The sequence below is a fragment of the Lolium rigidum genome, chromosome 5 (genome assembly GCF_022539505.1).
Source record: "Lolium rigidum isolate FL_2022 chromosome 5, APGP_CSIRO_Lrig_0.1, whole genome shotgun sequence".
Lineage (NCBI taxonomy): Eukaryota > Viridiplantae > Streptophyta > Magnoliopsida > Poales > Poaceae > Lolium > Lolium rigidum.
The window spans coordinates 260,105,995-260,123,190 of NC_061512.1; the positions used below are offsets into that span (position 1 = coordinate 260,105,995).

The following is a 17,196-nucleotide window of genomic DNA, read 5'->3' on the forward strand; positions in this document are numbered from 1 at the left end:
GCTCACCACAACTTGCCCATCAATGGAACCCGTTAGGAATGTAAAACCAAGCAGCATGAGGCAGACTACCTTAATGGAAGAATGCGACTGACATAGACTGGACAGCAAAAGGATAAACAAAGTGGACCTAAAGTGCACACCAGGAAGCAACAATGGCATCAAACTCAATCATGCAGAGCAAGTGGTTACCTCCAGGAAGATAAAGCTCATGACTTGGCCTCTCGCAGACTAGTCGTACCAATGGTTACATCCATCTGACAGACTTATGGATGCAGTGTTCCCTTGCTACCCTATAAAAACATGGAACCAGAACACAAGCGTCTTCACACAACCCAAAAATACTTCAGCACCAACACATTTCAGAAAAAAGCGCATCTTCATCAGACAAAAGGCACCATGATCTCTCCTAAGAGGTTAGTCCAGCAGGCAAAGAAGTGGCAGCAGATGGCGGCCCTCGGGAAGCGGCGGCTGCCAACAACGGGGGCAATCAAAGATGCTAGCCTACGCAGCAGCGCATCAGCCATTGCGGACAAGGGCCATTGCATCGTCTACACCGCTGGTGGAGAGCGGTTTGAGGTTCCGTTGGCATACCTCGGTACGACGGTGTTTGGGGAGCTCCTGAGGATGTCGGAGGACGAGTTTGGGTTCACGAGCGAAGACAGCAGGATCACGGTACCTTGCGACGCGGCCGTGATGGCATACGTGATGTGCTTGCTTAAGAGGAAGCCCTCGGAAGAGGTGGAGAGGGCAGTCCTTAGCTCCGTAGTAATTCCATGCAGCAACCTGAGTAGCATCGCCATGGTTTACAAGGTCTTGGCCAGTCACTAGCTATATTTCAGTTAGTGAGAGGCGGAGATGTATCCTTCATGTACATGCACTCCCTTTTTGGTAGATCTCGATGTGATTTTCTGTAAATATATGTATGCACATACCCAGTGAACAGGTGAAGAACAATTTTGCAGTTGAATATATATCCTAAGTGAAGAATCTGACAGACACGGTGGCACTTAGAATTTGCTGTCTAACTATTCAGCAAGGCAAATGAGAAAACGAGTCACCCCAATGGTTTAGCATGCTCGGAACAACAGGCTTTTGTAGGTGATGTACAAAGAGATAGTGTCTAACCTGAATGCTCAGCGATCTGTGGCGGCTAGGTCAGGATGAAGGGAACGAGTCCCTTATAAATCATCTTCAGAACACTCTCTAACATGGGTCACATGGGCCAAGTAGGTAAGTCACATAGCCAGGCCCAATACCTCTTCAACACTCCCTCTCAAGATGGGTGATAGATATCTATCATTCCCATCTTGTCACATGCCAGGTTGCATTCTCTGGTTCCCAAACCTTTGGTTAAGCAATCTGCAATTTGTTGCGCTGATCTGACATGCTCTATCTTAATGATCCCATCATCGAGTTTTTCTTTGATGAAGAATCTGTCTATCTCAATATGCTTTGTTCTGTCATGCTGCACTGGGTTATGTGCTAGGTTAATAGCAGACACATTGTCACACCATACATTTATGCACCTTTAGTTCACTTAACAGATTCCTTACCCACAACATTTCACTCGGCCCTTGAGACATGGCCCTATATTCTGCTTCAGCTGTTGATTTGGAAACCACTTGTTGTTTCTTGCTCCTCCATGACACCAAGTTTCCTCCAAGGAAAACACAATACCCTGAAGTTGATCTTCGGTCATCTAGGCAACTTGCCCAATCAGCATCACAGTATCCATCGACATCAAGATGTCCGTTGCTCTTGAACCACAAGCCCTTTCCTGGAGTTCCTTTCAAGTATCGCAAGATTCTGTAGACTGCTTCAAGATGTTCACTTCTAGGCTCATGCATATATCTGCTCACTACACTCACTGCAAAGGCAATGTCTGGTCGTGTATGACATAGATACAACAGCCTCCCCACTAGTCTCTGATATCTCCCTTTATCCACATGATCCCCTGATTGTGCTGTCACTTTATGATTTTGATCAATTGGGGTTGAAGCTGCACGACAGCCCAGCATACCAACATCACTGAGAAGATCCAAAGTATACTTTCTTTGAGACAGAGCTATTCCTTTTGCTGACCTGGCCACTTCTATACCAAGAAAGTACTTTAGTCGGCCAAGATCCTTTACTTCAAAGGCCTTACTCAAACACTTCTTTAGCCTTGCTATCTCTCCTTCGTCATCCCCGGTAATAATGATATCATCCACATACACCGCAAGAATAGTAATCTTTCCCTTAGAATGTCTATAAAACACTGTATGGTCCCCATTGCACTGTCTGTATCCTATGTCACAGACTGCACGCCTGAATTTGTCAAACCAAGCTCTCGGGGACTGTTTCAATCCATAAAGAGATTTTTTCAGTCTACATACCTTACCTGTGGTTTCAGCTGAAAAGAAGCCAGGTGGAATTTCCATGTAAACTTCTTCATGCAGATCTCCATGTAGAAAAGCATTCTTAACATCAAGTTGGTGTAACGGCCACCCAAAATTTGTTGCGCATGATATCAAAATCCTCACCGTGTTCATCTTCGCCACTGGTGCAAAGGTCTCATCATAATCGATGCCATAGGTCTGGGTGTACCCTCTTGCCACAAGTCTTGCCTTGTATCTTTCAATCTTTCTTTGTGCATTTTGTTTCACAGTGTAAACCCATTTACAACTGACAGCCCTTTTTCCTGTTGGAAGAGTTACTAACTCCCAAGTTTTGTTCTTTCTCAATGCTCGTAGTTCTTCCAACATGGCAAGCACGCCATTTTTTGTCCTCCTTTGCTACCTTCCGGTCGGTTGGAATAGATACTGATCGTAGGGAAGCAACAAATGCTTTGTAGGAAGGAGACAGGGCTTCATATGACACAAAGTTGCCTATGTCGCATTCATCATACTTTTTCTGTAGTCTCCCAACACAAGCCCGAGTTCCTTTCCTTAAAGCAATTGGTAGATCCATTTGTCCTTCTCCCATCGTTGTCGAGTCCCGGTCAACTTGACTTTCACTCGATGAAACGATCTCGAGTTGTCCCGATGTTCAACTTGTAACTCTTGTTGCTCCCCCTGAACATGTTGCGCACCCACCTGTCTTCTACTATAAACTTGAAGATTTTGTTCCTCATTCAGCCTTCTCCATCTCTGCGGTAAATTCTGGCCTTCTCCATCTCCATCCTGTCTTCCTGGAATGAGACTGTCAACACCTGAAATTTTAAGTCCAGATGCCTATTATCCCATTCATCGCAATCCTAGGAATATTGTTTTTGCGAGACATAATAGATTGATATCACAACACATCATTCATTACAATACATAATCGTCTTACAACAAAGGATCACATGATCCAGTCTTAATACATCATAGTGGATCTAGAGATCCTATTACAAAACACATAGCGGAAGCGAAGTAGTAGTGGTCGTGGTCCATCTGTTCCACAGGCAACTGTTGACGTCAGGAGTGGTCCTAGTTGTCGTAGACGTCCTGCTGTCCATCTTCCTCGTACTGTTGTTCCTCTTCATAGTCTGGCCATTTGAATAGCCAGGGACAAAGCCATGAGTACTTTAAAGTACTCGCAAACTAATACTAGTGTAAGCACTATCAACTATAGTAAGGGGGTGCTAAGTTCTAAGTTTATTTGCACAAAGCCAATTTTAGTTCACAAACATTTAGTAAAAGCCTCTTCATTTGCTAACTAACTCAAGTGGGAACATTGGTGTCATTCCCACAACTCCTTGTGATTCAAGTCAAATTCACCATTCACCTTTCAAGTCACAAGTCACCCTTCACATGTCACATTTTTGAAAAGTTCTGATGACGGAACAGTATGGCCTTTCCAACCGTCCATAACCGTGGACGCGGCTATTCGAATAGTTCTACACTCTGCAGAGGTCGTACACTTGTGCCACAACATTTGCAATAATCCGTCAGTGGTTAATCGGCCCTGATTTATCACACTCCGTGTGCGGACTACCAACCATAATCTTTCACTTACATACCCTAGTATAGGCACCTCTCCCCATGAGCTTGGCATCCCGGTGAAGACAGACGATCGGCTCGGGAACTGCACAGGGCTTGGGCCGGACATTCACCTCATTTCACGTCATTTCACATCATTTCACCTGTAACGGAGGCAGCCTCGGCATAACCCCTATGACGCTTGTTTAGAGGTAACCCATACTAAGATACATAAACTTCCAGTTAAGCCCTTACCCATAATCAGGTATTGTGGGGGTACTTGCAAAATTGGAATGGTATCGCATCCGAACCCAACCATCAGTTTTTGTAAAGTTCACCATGTCATTCACCAGTCACATTCACCTTCAAAATCTTTCCATAGAATGACTCATCATTCCAAGGTTTTCAAAGTCATTTCATTTCACATGTTCCCATCTAAAGTAGTCAATTTTATTTATTAGCACTAGCAACTAGTCATGAGGGGTGCTAACTAGCTTTGGTTGTTCTAGGCTAACTTTGATACTCTTGTAGTACTCTATCTCTAGACCAAAGTTAACTATAAAAGTAAGTTATAATAATCATAATGAAAGCTTGTAAGAATAAAACTTGGGATGGATCATGAAGCCTAAAGTATGATGTAGTGGTGCCTTGCTCTATTAGAGCTTTGCACTTGAGTAACTTGCAAGAATGTTAGCTTGCCTTGGTTGGAGTAGTGATCAAAGTTCTCTTCCTCTTCTTCAGGGTAGACCTCCTCCTCTTGATTGTCTCCGGTACTAGCGTCTATAAACGAATACGAGGATAACAATCACCAACCAATACTAGACTAATCACACAAATGGTTCACACAAGCTATTCTAGCATCACAACATTCTTATTATGTTGGTTGACTTTGTTTTCTTCTTGAAGAAAAATAATTTCCTCTCATTACAAATATTAATTAAGGTTTCTATTTAATTCTTTGGAGAAATAATTTCCTCTCATTAAATCTTGTTAAGATTTAATTTCCTCATATGATAATACATGAACTTATGTTGACCAAGGTCAACACTTCATAATCATCATTTGGGAAAATGATTTAAATGAGGTGAGGCACCTCATGCAATTTAATCCTAACATGGTAATGATTTAATGTCCTCAAATAATTCAATATGAGATCACTTAGACCATAGTCACTACCTAATTTTGAGTTATTTGAGACAAGATTTTAAATGAGAGGATAGCTCCCATAATATTTAATAATTAATTTAGAATAATTCAAATGGACTAGAAATAGCCATAGAGCCATTTTCAAATCTAGACCATGATCATACAAACAACTATGTCATATTTTTATATATTCTGATAGACAATGTGAAATATGATTTTTGAGAGTTGGAATCAACTCAAAAGCATTTTTGGTTGATTTTTAACAATTGTTTGAAGTTACAAAAGGCCCTACCTTGTTTATTTTATCACTTTAATTCTACACGAAATCTAGGGTTGAGACCAATGTAGTTGTGTAGATAATTTGCTCAGCTTTCCAATAATATAAAATTTGTGAAATTTGGCCAAGTAGATTTGTCCCTATTTAATTTTGAAATTGGCATCAGATTGCAAATGGATTTAAGCTGGAATTCCAAATTCAAACTAAACGGGTTGGCGGGAAATTTAACGGGCTAAGCAGCGGGACAGGAAGTGTGATGTCTACGCACGCTTCTATTCCTGTAGACAGTGTTGGGCCTCCAAGAGCAGAGGTTTGTAGAACAGCAGCAAGTTTCCCTTAAGTGAATCACCCAAGGTTTATCGAACTCGGGGAGGTAGAGGTCAGAGATATCCCTCTCAAGCAACCCTGCAATTAAGATACAAGAAGTCTCTTGTGTCCCCAACACACCTAATACACTTGTCAGGTGTATAGGTGCACTAGTTCGGCGAAGAGATATTAAAACGCAGGTGGTATAGATGGTGGTAAACGATAATTGCGATCTGAAGTAAATATTGCAGGAAGTAAAGATGCAGTAAAACAGTAAATAAGCGATGTTTGCAGTATTTGGAAACAAGGCATAGGGATCCTACTTTCACTAGTGGACACTCTCAACATTGATCACATAACAAGTAAATAACTTCTCCTCACTTGTGCTACATACACTCTCTTGTTGGATAACAAACATCATTCATTGTGTAGGGCTACAAGAGCTCCCTCAAGCCGGAGTTAACAAGCTCCACAACATTCGGAGTTCATATTTAAGTAACCTCTAGAGCATAATAGACCGTTGCAATTTAGACCGAGTACTAACATAGCATACACACTCGTCACCTTTAAGCTATGAAAGGGGGAATAGATCACATCAATACTATCATAGTAATAGTTAACTCCATAATCTACAAGAGATTACAATCATAACCTACGCCAAGTACTACATGATGCACACACCGTCACCTTTACATCATGAAGGAGGAATAGACTACTTTAATAACATCACTAGAGTAGCACATAGATTAATAGTGATACAAAGCTCATCATATGGATCTCAATCATGTAAGGCAGCTCATGAGATCATTGTATTGAGGTACATGAGAGAGAGATTAACCACATAGCTACCGGTAGAGCCCTTAGCCTCGAGGGAGAACTACTCCCTCCTCATCATGGGAGACAGCAACGGCGATGAAGATGGCGGTGGTGTCGATGGAGATGGCTCCGGGGGCAATTCCCCGTCCCGGCGGCGTGCCGGAACAGAGACTTCTGCCCCCCGAACTTGGCTTCGCGATGGCGGCGGCTGCGTAACTTTTCTCGTCTCGTGGCTTATTCTTCTAGGGTTTTTGCCCCTGGAAGACTTTATAGGCGGAAGGGCGGCCTCGGAGGAGCCAGGGGGTGCCCCCCCATAGGCTGGCGCCCCCCCCCCCTTTGGCCGCGCCGCCTTGTGGGGTGGGGCCCCTAGGGCTCCCCTCTGGTCCCTCTCTGGCTCTCTGGAAGCTTCCGTGAAATATAAGATCGTGGGCGTTGATTTCGTCCAATTCCGAGAATATTTCTTGTGTAACATTTCTGAAACCAAAAACAGCAGAAAACAGGAACTAGCACTTCGGCATCTTGTTAATAAGTTAGTTCCGGAAAACGCATCAAAACGATATAAAGTATGAACAAAACATGTAGGTATTGTCATAAAACTAGCATGGAATTATAGATACGTTGGAGACGTATCAAAGTGGGCCGGCCCAGCAGCGCAGCGGGCCGCCTGACAATGTGGGGTCCACGCGTCAGCGTGTGTTACACGCCGAAACGGTACCGATCAACGTGGCCCGCACGATTAGAATCTAATCTAACGGCGCACGGCCTTCGTCGACGGCGACGAGAAGCGAGGCCACTGGCGGCGACGGTGGGGGTGGGAGGCTCACCGGCGGCGCGGCGATGATCGGTGACGAGCTGCGGAGAGGTTGTCGATGATAGGGAAGCAGATGGAAGCAGCGGCGGCTCCAACGGCGGCCTGGATCGACGGCGCCCTTCTCAGCACCTCCGCGGGCACCGAGCTTCAAATTCGGGCGAGGGCGTGGCTAATGTGGAGGAGGGAGTGGCTAGGAAGGGTCAGAGGTGAGAGGGAAGAGTGGTGGGGTGCTGGAATTGAGAAGGGAGGGGCTCCTTTTATAGCCTCCTCGAGCATCGGCGGGAGGTCACGGTGACGACGGCGATGTCGCTCTCCGGTCGATCAACGGCGTGGGCGAGGGTATGGCAACGTTCAGGAGTGCTCAGGGAACGTCATGGTGCGCTCGGAACAACAAGCGGTGGTCAAGCACAGTGGGGCAAGTCACGCGTCCGTGTGTACTGTGGCGGTCGTCGTCCTCCTCCTCTACGGTGACAGGGTGCGGGCGAGTGATACGTCTCCAACGTACCTATAATTTCTGAAGTTCCATGCTTGTTTTATGACAATACTTACATGTTTTGCTCGCACTTTATAATGTTTTTATGCATTTTCCAGAACTAACCTATTAACAAGATGCCACAGTGCCAGTTCCTATTTTCTGTTGTTTTTGGTTCCAGAAAGGCTGTTCGGGCAATATTATCGGAATTGGACGAAATCAACGCCAAACATCCTATTTTCCCGGAAGCATCCAGAACACCGAAGGGGAGTCGGAGGAGAGCCAGGGGCCACCACACATGTGGGCCGCGCGGGCTACACCCTGGCCGCGCCGGCCTAGTGTGGGGCCACCCTGTCAGCCCTCCTGCGCCGCCTCTTCGCCTATTTGAGCCCTTTCGACCTAAAAACGCAGTACCGATTGACGAAACTCCAGAAAGACTCCAGGGGCGCCGCCGCCATCGCGAAACTCCAATTCGGGGGACAGAATCTCTGTTCCGGCACGCCGCCGGGACGGGGAAGTGCCCCGGAAGCCATCTCCATCGACGCCACCGCCTCCATCATGCTCCGTGAGTAGTTCCCCCATGGACTACGGGTTCTAGCTGTAGCTAGTTGGTATACTCTCCCCCATGTACTTCAATACAATGATCTCATGAGCTGCCTTACATGATTGAGATTCATCTGATGTAATCGGTGTTGTGTTTGTTGGGATCCGATGGATTGTTACGTTATGATTGTCTACCTACAAAGTTTGTGAAGTTATTGTTGCTGCAATCTTGTTGTGTTTAATGCTTGTCACTAGGGCCCGAGTGGCATGATCTTAGATTTAAGCTCTATACTTATTGCTTAGATTGTATCTACAAGTTGTATGCACATGTCTATGTCCGGAACCAAAGGCCCCAAAGTGACAGAAATTGGGACAACCTGGAGGGAAAGGCTTAGATATGAGGATCACATGTTTTCACGGAGTGTTAATGCTTTGCTCCGGTGCTCTATTAAAAGGAGTACCTTAATTTCCAGTAGATTCCCTAGAGGCCCGGCTGCCATCGATGTCTACTTCCCCTCCTTTTCTCGTAGACGGTGTTGGGCCTCCAAGAGCGAGAGGTTTGTAGAACAGCAGCAAGTTTTCCCTTAAGTGGATCACCCAAGGTTTATCGAACTCGGGGAGGAAGAGGTCAAAGATATCCCTCTCATGCAACCCTGCAACCACAAAGCAAGAAGTCTCTTGTGTCCCCAACACACCTAATAGGTGCACTAGTTCGGCGAAGAGATAGTGAAATACGAGGTGGTATGAATAAGTATGAGCAGTAGTACGGCGCCGTAAAATAGCTCAGCTGGCGTGCGCTTGATGGTAGTAATTAGGAACAAGGCCTAGGGAATAGACTTTCACTAGTGGACACTCTCAACATTGATCACATAACAGAATAGATAAATGCATACTCTACACTTTTGTTGGATGATGAACACATTGCGTAGGATTACACGAACCCTCAATGCCGGAGTTAACAAGCTCCACAATAATGCTCATATTTTAGTAACCTTTAGTGTAAGATAGATCAAAAGACTAAACCAAGTACTAGCATAGCATGCACACTTGTCACCTTCATGCATATGTAGGAGGAATAGATCACATCAATATTATCATAGCAATAGTTAACTTCGCAATCTACAAGAGATCATGATCATAGCATAAACCAAGTACTAACACGGTGCACACACTGTCACCTTTACACACGTGCAGGAGGAATAAAACTACTTTAATAACATTGCTAGAGTAGCACATAGATAAATTGTGATACAAACTCATATGAATCTCAATCATGTAAGGTGATACGTCTCCAACGTATCGATAATTTCTTATGTTCCATGCTACTTTATTGATGATACCTACATGTTTTATGCACATTATATGTCATATTTATGCATTTTCTGGAACTAACCTATTAACAAGATGCCGAAGAGCCGATTGCTGTTTTCTCGCTGTTTTTGGTTTCAGAAATCCTAGTAAAGAAATATTCTCGGAATTGGACGAAACTTTCGCCCAGGGTCCTATTTTTGCACGAAGCTTCCAGAAGACCGAAGAGATAACGAAGTGGGGCCACGAGGCAGCCAGGGGCTAGGGCGGCGCGGCCCAAGCCCTGGCCGCGCCGACCTACCCCCTAGGCCCCTCGTGTGGCCCCCCACGTTGACCTTCCGCCTACTTAAAGCCTCCGTCGCGAAACCCCCAGTACCGAGAGCCACGATACGGAAAACCTTCCAGAGACGCCGCCGCCGCGAATCCCATCTCGGGGATTCGGGAGATCGCCTCCGGCACCCTCGCCGGAGAGGGGATTCATCTCCCGGAGGACTCTTCATCGCCATGATCGCCTCCGGAGTGATGAGTGAGTAGTCCACCCCTGGACCATGGGTCCATAGCAGTAGCTAGATGGTCGTCTTCTCCTTGTTGTGTTTCATTGTTGGATCTTGTGAGCTGCCTAACATGATCAAGATCATCTATCTGTAATACTATATGTTGTGTTTGTCGGGATCCGATGGATAGAGAGTACTATGATTATGGTGATTATCAATCTATTGTTTTTGTGTTGTTTATGATCTTGCATGCTCTCCGTTACTAGTAGAGGCTCTGGCCAAGTTTTTACTCTTAACTCCAAGAGGGAGTATTTATGCTCGATAGTGGGTTCATGCCTCCATTGAACTGCGGGACGGTGACGAAAAGTTCTAAGGTTGTGGATGTGCTGTTGCCACTAGGGATAAAACATTGATGCTATGTCTAAGGATGTAGTTGTTGATTACATTACGCACCATACTTAATGCAATTGTCCGTTGCTTTGCAACTTAATACCGGAGGGGTTCGGATGATAACTCGAAGGTGGACTTTTCGAGCATAGATGCAGTTGGATGGCGGTCTATGTACTTTGTCGTAATGCCCAATTAAATCTCACTATATTTATCATATCATGTATATGCATTTTTATGCCTTTCTCTATTTGTCAATTGCCCGACTGTAATTTGTTCACCCAACATGCTTTTATCTTATGGGAGAGACACCTCTAGTGAACTGTGGACCCCGGTCCTATTCTTTACATAGCATACAATCTACTGCAATTGTGTTTACTGTTTTCGTTGCAAACATCTTCCACTCGATACGTTTAATCCTTTGTTACAGCAAGCCGGTGAGATTGACAACCTCACTGTTTCGTTGGGGCAAAGTACTTGGGTTGTGTTGTGCAGGTTCCGCGTTGGCGCCGGAATCCACGGTGTTGCGCCGCATCACATTTCGCGACCATCAACCTTCAACGTGCTTCTTGGCTCCTACTGGTTCGATTAAACCTTGGTTTCTTTCTGAGGGAAAACTTTCCACTGTGCGCATCATACCTTCCTCTTGGGGTTCCCAATGGACGTGTACATCTACGTGCATCAAGCACTTTTTCTGGCGCCGTTGCCGGGGAGATCAAGACACGCTGCAAGGGGAGTCTCCACTTCTCAATCTCTTTACTTTGTTTTTGTCTTGCTTTATTTTATTTACTACTTTGTTTGCTGCACTAAATCAAAACACAAAAAAATTAGTTGCTAGTTTTACTTTATTTACTGTCTTGCTCTCTATATCAAAAACACAAAAAAATTAGTTACTCGCATTTACTTTATCTAGTTTGTTTTATTTACCGTTGCTAAAATGAATACCCCTGAAAATACTAAGTTGTGTGACTTCACAAATGCAAATAATAATGATTTCCTATGCACACCTATTGCTCCACCTCGCTACTACAGCAGAATTCTTCGAAATTAAACCCGCTTTACTCGAACTTGGTTATGAGAGATCAATTTTCCGGTGTTAGTTCCGATGATGCTGCTGCCCATCTCAATAATTTTGTTGAACTTTGTGAAATGCAAAAGTATAAAGATGTAGATGGTGATATTATTAAATTGAAAGTGTTTCCTTTCTCATTAAGAGGAAGAGCTAAAGACTGGTTGCTATCTTTGCCTAAGAATAGTATTGATTCCTGGACTAAATGCAAGGATGCTTTTATTGGTAGATATTATCCTCCCGCTAAAATTATTTCTTTGAGAAGTAGCATAATGAATTTTAAGCAATTAGATACTGAACATGTTGCTCAAGCATGGGAGAGAATGAAAACTTTGGTAAAGAATTGCCCAACCCATGGATTGACTACTTGGATGATCATCCAAACCTTCTATGCAGGACTAAATTTTTCTTCGCGGAATTTATTGGATTCAGCTGCTGGAGGTACCTTTATGTCCATCACTTTGGGGGAGGCTACAAAACTTCTTGATGATATGATGATAAATTACTCTGAATGGCACACGGAAAGAGCTCCACAAGGTAAGAAGGTAAATTCTGTTGAAGAAACCTCTTCCTTGAGTGATAAGATTGATGTGATTATGTCTATGCTTGTGAATGGTAGATCTAATGTTGATCCAAATAATGTTCCTTTAGCTTCATTGGTTGCTCAAGAAGAAAATGTTGATGTGAATTTCATTAAAAACAATAATTTCAACAACAATGCTTATAGGAACAACTCGGTAATAACTATAGGCCATATCCTTCGCTAATGGTAATGGTTATGGTAATTCTTATGGGAATTCTTACAACAATAATAGGAGTGTACCCTCTGGTCTTGAAGCTATGCTTAAAGAATTTATTAGTACACAAACTGCTTTTAACAAATCATTGAGGAAAAGCTTGATAAAATTGATACTATTGCTTCTAGAGTTGATAGGCTTGCCTCCGATGTTAATCTTTTAAAATTGAAAGTTATGCCTAATAATGATATTGATAATAAGATTACTACTACAGCAAATGCCATCCAAGTTAGAATTAATGAGAATATAAGATTAATGGCTGAGTTGCGTGCTAGGTGGGATAGAGAAGAAAATGAAAAACTAGCTAAAGAGAATAATGTAGCTAAAGTTTGGACTATTACCACCACTAGTAATGCTAATTCTTCACATGTTGCTGCACCTCCTACTATCAATGGTAAAATAATTGGTGTTGGCAATGTTTCTACTCCTAGTGCAAAGCGAACAAAGCTGCTCGAAATTGCTAAAACTGCTGAAACTGCTTGTGATAAACCGCTGAAATTTTTTCCAACCTTGGGAACAATGATCCCATTGCTGTAGCTCATAATGATTTAGATTTTGATGATTGCCACATCTCTGAAGTTATAAAGTTCTTACAAAAACTTGCTAAAAGTCCTAATGCTAGTGCTATAAATTTAGCCTTTACAAAACATATTACAAATGCTCTCATAAAAGCTAGAGAAGAGAAACTAAAACTTGAAACTTCTATTCCTAGAAAGTTAGAAGATGGTTGGGAGCCCATCATTAAAATGAAATTCAATGACTTTGAATGTAATGCTTTATGTGATCTTGGTGCAAGTATTTACGTTATGCCTAAAAAGATTTATGATATGCTTGACTTGCCACCATTGAAAAATTGTTATTTGGATGTTAATCTTGTCGATAATGTTAAAAAGAAACCTTTGGGGAGGATTGATAATGTGCATATTACGGTTAACAATAACCTTGTCCCCGTTGATTTTGTTGTCTTGGATATCGAATGCAATGCATCTTGTCCTATTGTGTTGGGAAGACCTTTTCTTCGAACTGTTAGTGCTGTTATTGATATGAGGGAAGGTAATATTAAATATCAATTTCCTCTCAAGAAAGGTATGGAACACTTCCCTAGAAAGAGAATGAAGTTGCCTTTTGATTCTATTATTAGAACAAGCTATGATGTTGATGCTTCTACTCTCGATGTTACTTGATTTGCACTTTCTGCGCCTAGCTGAAAGGCGTTAAAGAAAAGCGCTTATGGGAGACAACCCATGTTTTTACCTACAGCAATTTTTTGTTTTGTTGAGTCTTGGAAGTTGTTTACTACTGTAGCAACCTCTCCTTATCATGTTTTTGGTGCCAAGTAAAGTTTCTATGTCAAAGTTGATGTTATATTTGGGATTGCTGCGCAGAAACAGCATTGCTGTCTGTCACGAATCTGGGCACAGTTCTCTGTAGAAAATTCGAAAAAATATGCCAATTTACGAGCGTGATCCTCAGATATGTGCGCAACTTTCATTAGTTTTGAGTTTTTCCATTTGAGCAAGTCTGGTGCCATCTTTAAATTCGTCTTTACGGACTGTTCTGTTTTTGACAGATTCTGCCTTTTATTTCGCATTGCCTCTTTTGCTATGTTGGATTTATTTCTTTGATCCATTAATGTCCAGTAGCATTATGCAATGTCCAGAAGTGTAAAAAATGATTGTGTCACCTCTGAATGTGTGAATTATTAATTGTGCACTAACCCTCTAATGAGTTTGCTTGAAGTTTGGTGTGAAGGAAGTTTTCAAGGGTCAAGAGAGGAGAATGATATACTATGATCAAGAGGAGTGAAAGCTCTAAGCTTGGGGATGCCCCGTGGTTCACCCCTGCATATTCTAAGAAGACTCAAGCGTCTAAGCTTGGGGATGCCCAAGGCATCCCCTTCTTCATCGACAACATCATCGAGTTCCTCCCCTGAAACTATATTTTTATTCAATCACATCTTGTGTTCTTTACTTGGAGCGTCGGTTTGTTTTTGTTTTTGTTTTTGTTTTTGTTTGAATAAAATGGATCCTAGCATTCACTTTGTGGGAGAGAGACACGCTCCGCTGTTGCATATGGACACATGTGTCCTTAGGCTTTACTCATAATATTCAAGGCGAAGTTTCTTCTTCGTTAAATTGTTATATGGTTGGAATTGGAAAATGCTACATGTAGTAATTCCAAAATGTCTTGGATAATGTGATACTTGGCAATTGTTGTGCTCATGTTTAAGCTCTTGCATCATATGCTTTGCACCCATTAATGAAGAAATACATAGAGCTTGCTAAAATCTGATTTGCATATTTGGTCTCTCTAAGGTCTAGATAATATCTAGTATTGAGTTTTGAACAACAAGGAAGACGGTGTAGAGTCTTATAATGTTTACAATGTGTCTTTTATGTGAGTTTTGCTGCACTTGTTCATCCTTGAGTTTGCTTCAAATAACCTTGCTAGCCTAAACCTTGTATCGAGAGGGAATACTTCTCATGCATCCAAAATCCTTGAGCCAACTACTATGCCATTTGTGTCCACCATACCTACCTACTACATGGTATTTCTCCGCCATTCCAAAGTAAATTGCTTGAGTGCTACCTTTAAAATTCCATCATTCACCTTTGCAATATATAGCTCATGGGACAAAATAGCCTTAAAAACTATCGTAATATTGAATATGTACTTATGCACTTTATATTTTATTAAGTTGCTTGTTGTGCGATAACCATGCTTCTGGGGAACGCCATCAACTATTGTTGAATATCGTGTGAGTTGCTATGCATGTCCGTCTTGTCTGAAGGATCTATCATTTTAGTGGTTGGAGCATGCAAAATTGTTAGAGAAGAACATTGGGCCGCTAACTAAATCCATGAATCATGGTTGAAGTTTCAGTTTTGGACATATATCCTCAATCTCATATGAGAATAATAATCATTGCCACATGCTTATGCATTTAAGAGGAGTCCATTATCTGTTGTCCATGTTGTCCCGGTATGGATGTCTAAGTTGAGAATAATCAAAAGCGAGAAATCCAAAATGCGAGCATTCTCCTTAGACCTTTGTACGAGCGGCATGGAGGTACCCCTTTGTGACACTTGGTTGAAACATGGCATGCAAAGATCCGGTAGTCCAAGCTAAGTAGGACGAGGTGCGGGCACTATTAGTATACTATGCATGAGGCTTGCAACTTGTAAGATATAATTTACATAACTCATATGCTTTATTACTACCGTTGACAAAATTGTTTCATGTTTTCAAAATAAAAGCTCTAGCACAAATACATCAATCGATGATTTCCTCTTTGAAGGACCATTCTTTTACTTTTATTGTTGAGTCAGTTTACCTATCTCCTTCCACCTTAAGAAGCAAACACTTGTGTGAACTGTGCATTGATTCCTACATACTTGCATATTGCACTTGTTATATTACTTTATGTTGACAATATCCATGAGATATACATGTTATAAGTTGAAAGCAACCGCTGAAACTTAATCTTCCTTTGTGTTGCTTGAACACCTTTACTTCGATTTATTGCTTTATGAGTTAACTCTTATGCAAGACTTATTGATGCTTGTCTTGAAGTACTATTCATGAAAAGTCTTTGCTTTATGATTCAGTTGTTTACTCATGTCATTACCTTTGTTTTGATCGCTGCATTCATTACATATGTTTACAAATAGTATGATCAAGATTATGATGGCATGTCACTTCGAAATTATCTTTGTTATCGTTTTACCTGCTCGGGACGAGCAGAACTAAGCTTGGGGATGCTGATACGTCTCCAACGTATCGATAATTTATTATGTTCCATGCTACTTTATTGATGATACCTACATGTTTTATGCACATTATATGTCATATTTATGCATTTTCTGGAACTAACCTATTAACAAGATGCCGAAGAGCCGATGTCTTTGTTTCTCGCTGTTTTTGGTTTCAGAAATCCTAGTAAAGAAATATTCTCGGAATTGGACGAAACTTTCGCCCAGGGTCCTATTTTTGCACGAAGCTTCCAGAAGACCGAAGAGATAACGAAGTGGGGCCACGAGGCAGCCAGGGGCTAAGGCGGCGCGGCCCAAGCCCTGGCCGCGCCGACCTACCCCCTAGGCCCCTCGTGTGGCCCCCCGCGTTGACCTTCCGCCTACTTAAAGCCTTCGTCGCGAAACCCCCGATACCGAGAGCCACGATACGGAAAACCTTCCGGAGACGCCGCCGCCGCGAATCCCATCTCGGGGGATTCGGGAGATCGCCTCCGGCACCCTGCCGGAGAGGGGATTCATCTCCCGGAGGACTCTTCATCGCCATGATCGCCTCCGGAGTGATGAGTGAGTAGTCCACCCCTGGACCATGGGTCCATAGCAGTAGCTAGATGGTCGTCTTCTCCTTGTTGTGCTTCATTGTTGGATCTTGTGAGCTGCCTAACATGATCAAGATCATCTATACTGTAATACTATATGTTGTGTTTGTCGGGATCCGATGGATAGAGAGTACTATGATTATGGTGATTATCAATCTATTGTTTATGTGTTGTTTATGATCTTGCATGCTCTCCGTTACTAGTAGAGGCTCTAGCCAAGTTTTTACTCTTAACTCCAAGAGGGAGTATTTATGCTCGATAGTGGGTTCATGCCTCCATTGAATCTGGGACGATGTGACAGAAAGTTCTAAGGTTGTGGATGTGCTGTTGCCACTAGGGATAAAACATTGATGCTATGTCTAAGGATGTAGTTGTTGATTACATTACGCACCATACTTAATGCAATTGTCCGTTGCTTTGCAACTTAATACTGGAGGGGTTCGGATGATAACCTCGAAGGTGGACTTTTCAGGCATAGATG

The 17,196-nt window shown here is 42.7% G+C and overlaps 1 pseudogene; it reads left to right on the forward strand.

The window, feature by feature from the left end:
- Positions 1–319: 319 nt before the first annotated feature.
- On the forward strand, positions 320–971 carry LOC124651897 (annotated as a pseudogene).
- Positions 972–17,196: the final 16,225 nt, after the last annotated feature.